The 4878-nt window shown below is 39.3% G+C and overlaps 2 long non-coding RNA genes across 2 annotated transcripts; both read left to right on the forward strand.

The window, feature by feature from the left end:
• The first annotated feature begins 6 nt into the window (after window positions 1–6).
• LOC117950822 lies at window positions 7–1133 on the forward strand. Its single transcript, XR_004657989.1, has 3 exons — window positions 7–216; window positions 659–851; window positions 1007–1133. It is a non-coding gene; the product is annotated as an uncharacterized LOC117950822 (long non-coding RNA).
• Window positions 1134–1353: 220 nt separating this feature from the next.
• On the forward strand, window positions 1354–4759 carry LOC117951075. Its single transcript, XR_004658050.1, has 7 exons — window positions 1354–1963; window positions 2150–2368; window positions 2816–2899; window positions 3017–3108; window positions 3207–3265; window positions 4437–4607; window positions 4716–4759. It is a non-coding gene; the product is annotated as an uncharacterized LOC117951075 (long non-coding RNA).
• The last annotated feature ends 119 nt before the right edge of the window (window positions 4760–4878 follow it).

Here is a 4878-nt window from a genome sequence, read left to right on the forward strand (position 1 = left end):
ATTGCCCTTTCTTACTTCCTTCTTCGGTCTGCTGAGTGTTTGGTGGAGCTCTCTAGCACACATTGCAACCCTAACAGTGGAAGGAGGACCCATTTCTGAGCTTCCTTCTGTTTTTCTTGAATAGACTTAAACAGAAAATTCTAAGGTCTAAGTGTCTAAGGTTGTAGTGTGACTTTTGATTTCATGGTATTGGACATGATACAAAAATATTCAAAGGTAAGAGAAAAGAGTTGTTACAATCTTTGTATATGTATTTGCCCCTGTGGTCTGTTTGTGAAGTCCGTTTGAATATAAATGAAACAGAGAGATTTTTTAAAAATGATTCCTATATACCTATGGATTCCTAAGGATTTCATATACACATGTCATACATTGTGTGATTCTGAGTGTGATAGTCCTTGTTTTGGCCGCATATTCTAGCAGACTGCGTTTGCAATCAACAAATTGCTATAATGTTAAGAGCTGACTTTCATTTTAGAGCGTTTATATTGGGACACTGTGGGAATGCTGCTGTCCTACGGCATTGTTCAAAAGTTGGAAAACCATAATGATACTTATGGTACCAACGCATCAGCTGGATGTTACTGGAATGGTGTTTTCAGGTCAAGGTTATTAATCCCCAGTGACTGCATGTTTATGAAGCAGGCTTGTTTTACAGATGTGGTTATGGATATTGATTGGCCTTAACATCATCACAAAGGTGCATGGGTATGCAGATGGCATATTCCCAGGGGCGTGTGAATCAATGTTACCTCATCATACAATAAGTGGGACACCTATCGATCCTCAGAACAATGAACCACCCTTTGAGATCGTCTACCAACCGGGCAAAAAGAGAAACACTATTACAGGTAAAGAGACTATTGGACCCCTTTTCCTGGAAGTTTGTTTATCACTGTCAACCTTTGTTGCAGTGGTCATTCACTAAGCGTGAGGTTATTACTAATCTGTTTTAATTATATGCCCCGTCACCTTCGCCCCAATGATTCTCCAAACTATGTTCCAGTTACTCTCCAGAGAAAACAATCCAGAGTGTTCATTGGATTCATGTTGGAGGCTCGACAGAGAGGCTCTCCTGTAGGAAAATTCCTCCTGCTTGAGCCTGAACACACTCAACTCCTGAAGTGCAATGATTTAGCTGTAAGTACTCATCCCATTTCATCATTAATATTTGTAATGCATGCATTTAATTGATAAATTAAACATACACACTTTAAATTTATATTTTAGTTGACACATTTCATTGAACTTGAAGTACAAATTTAAGGTCAAAGCCTTAATTAACTTTGTTATGGATGTGACGCTTGCTTTACCTGTGTGTCCCTCCTCAGGACACGGCTGTTAGTCACAAAAACAATCAAAATAAGGAAGTGATCCGAGTTGACTGGGAAGCGCCGGAAACGCATGACACGAACATCACTTTCAGGCATTCATACACTTTGACTGACCTCCTAAAGTCTACATTACAATGCAGAGCTAAATGATTGAGATTAACATCTGTGTTTGTTTGACATGTTTCAGAGCCACATTTGTTGAAAGTTATCCTACATTCTGGAAACCAATAGATGTGAATGTTACTTTACCTTCACCCACCACACCATTACCAACACAAAGTACTACCACAAGTACTACAACGCTAAGTCCTACAACATCAAGTACTGCCACAAGTACTACAACGCTAAGTCCTACAACATCAAGTACTCCCACAAGTATTATAACAATAAGTCCTACAACACCAAGTACTACCACAAGTACTACAACGCTAAGTCCTACAACACCAAGTACTACCACAAGTACTACAATGCTGAATCCTACAACACTAAATACTACAAAGCCAAGTACTACACAGGCAAGTACCACAACACCAAGTACTACAAGTACAAGTGATTATGGTACTACAAAGCCAAGTACTGCAGAGACAAGCATGACAACTCAAGTGCCAATCGTGTTCAACCTATTGCAGGTAAGGAGGGACACCGAGTGGAATTTGTTTGTGGTGTGCAGAGATCTATAAACCACATAAACTTGAACTATATATATTTATATATACATACATATAAACACATACGGCATTTACTGTTTATTGATATATAAACTTCAAAATTTTTGTTTACACCCTTCCTCGCTGTTTCTCTTGATTTATATTCAGGGAGTAGCCATTGTTGGGATGATTTTTGACAGTTTTTTGGTGGTAGTGGAAACGGTATGGTATTTCTAAACTTATGTCACCCATTAAATGCAGTTACACATAAGTCCTACCCAAAAACGTTGCACCAAAAGATGCATTTCTCTCTCACCCCCCCAGGAGCTGTCTAATATATTGTCGACTACCTTCCGCAGCAGACCCTTATCTTTTCGTCTAAATAAGGTAAGGGTAGTGCACAGCACTGATCTGGTGCTGAAAGGGGAAGACCCTGCCACTAACAATACAAACAATATAGAGAAGTAACAGAGTTACAGAGTTTAGAGCCATGAAATGACTTTTGCAGAATGCCTAACCAACAATGTTTAATTTCATGAAAATCTTGAGGAACTTGACTGGCATATTACATCTAATGAGTGATAATTTGCATTTTTTTGTTGGTTGTTTGTTCACATAAAGTTTTTGTGAAATGTTTTGTGTCTTTAAAAGATGCAATTTTAGCTTTAGTTTAAACGTAATATCCCATTTAAAGACAATCATTTCAAATCGGCATTATAGCAGTGCCATGTGGCATTTGAAGGCTCAGTCAGTATCCTGTGCTTATGTGTACAAATGTAATAAATACTACGGGTGTATCAGGATTATTTAAAGTGCATTTTATTTCTTATGTAGGTGACAAAGATACTGTGCTGTCTGCTTTGTGCGGCAGTTGAAATAACGGCCGTGGTCTTGTTTTGTTTGGCAGATTCCATTAAAGTGAGTTAAAATATGTATTGTTCAACATTTCTCTACATCTGCATCCGCATTTCTGAACTTTATGAGGTTATATTTGTGTTTATATGTCAATATGTGTGTCTATGTGGGCATGTTTAGGTTACTCTCGTTGCTCTTGTGTGTGTGGCGATAGTGCTTAATTTCATAAAGCTGGTAATCGTGTGTCTGCCATTTGGACCCAGTCATGAACTGTGAGTTCCACTTTCTCTTGTTCTGCCTCAATATTTGACTTGATGTTTACATCAACACTTTTTTCAGCTGTTTATGTTGCTCTTTTGTTTTCTTCAAGAAAGGACATCTGCAACCTTACTGTCAAAGTGTGTTCCATCATCCATGTGATTTTTACAAGTAAAAAGATTCACTTTATTTAATCCTAAAAAAGTAAACTGTACTGCAGTCATTTCTCTCTTTGAGAAGACGTGTTTTTTGTCTTTAAATCAATGCTTGTTTGCATTCTTGCTGAGACTTAAGGCCAACTTCCAGGGTGCGTGAGGTGTGGGTACATTTCGGCATCCGCCCAAGTCAGCAAATGTTCTGATTGTTCATCTGAACGTAACAAAATCATTCAATCAGCACCTCTAAAACTCAGTAATTAACATTGTATATCTTGTTAGTTACGGCTTGGCATTTGACACAGAAGAACTGCAGTAGGCTACCGCGTTCAAGGTGTCACATGAATCCATTATGGAGCCAGAACCACATATAAAATGACCTGGATGAACAGCAATTTCTCTGCACTAGGGGCTCACATAGCAGGCGCACTAGAGGGCTCTGCTGGCTAAGTCGGCTACATCCAGTTTAGTACTGCGCCAACTTAATTGGGGATGATTTAATTGCACAACTCTTCTTTTTAAGGTTAGTTTTGGGGCATTTTTAGGCCTTTATTTGACAGGACAGTTGAAGACATGTGACATGCAGCAAAGTGCCACAGGTCAAAATTGAACCCGGGCCCGCTGCATGGAGGAGTAAACCTCTATATATGGACGCCAGCTCTACCAACTGCGCTATCTAGGCGCCCTTGTCCGTCTCTTTTAGACTTTTTTAAATGTAATTGGACCAAATAGATCAAATACTGTTAGTAAAATTAGTCATTTTGCAGGGGTCGTGGCGCTAAAAAAATGTATCAGCTGATTTGCAGACATGTCTATTGCCATGCAGGTCTATAAGTCTATCAATCCCATGATAGACCTGGAGTTGCAATTCAACCGCTTGACCACTATGTTCAATTTGCTTCAAAGCCTGGAGCACTATCCCGGGGCATGGTTGATTCCCGCAATTTTCTGCCTTCAAGCTAATGCCAGCTAACCAGCTACTGGCTGAAGCTTTATATTTAACAGCAGATACCAGAGTGGTGTCTTCTCATCTAACTCACAGCAACAATGTAAACAAGCACATTTTCCAATATGGGAAATGACAGAGACTAGCTAACTGATGTCACTGCTCACATGTTCTCTTCTCTTCACGTTGCCATTGCCTGTCTATTGCAATTATTTTATTTCCAAATATGTTTCACTCACAGCTGCAGTTGTTGTTGTTGGTGTGTTGGAGATTGACAACTGCGGAAATACCATAAAAGACTCTTGGCTTTTGAAAGTGGTGGTCGCTCACACAATATGGATTTCCCTGTTTGTACTTTGGGTTTCCGTGAACAGTATTCAAAGTAAAGCAGTACTGGGGAGAAGCCAAATAGGTGAATGATTTGTAGTATTGTACTGTGTGAGCAATACTAATATGTATGAAATACAGCATGGATTCTTATGAAGAACCAAATAATATTTGTTACTTTATTCTGTTACAGGGAGACAACGACAGGGTGATAGATGGAGGAAACAAAGAAAAATGGTGAGAGCCTATCCACACCATGACAACATGTACAAGATGCAAGTTCATGTCTGTTTCTAACCCCTGCACTTCTGAATTTCAGAAGATCGGTGCTGCAGGAGTAATTGGTACTGCTGTCT

The sequence above is a fragment of the Etheostoma cragini genome, chromosome 9, assembly GCF_013103735.1.
Source record: "Etheostoma cragini isolate CJK2018 chromosome 9, CSU_Ecrag_1.0, whole genome shotgun sequence".
Lineage (NCBI taxonomy): Eukaryota > Metazoa > Chordata > Actinopteri > Perciformes > Percidae > Etheostoma > Etheostoma cragini.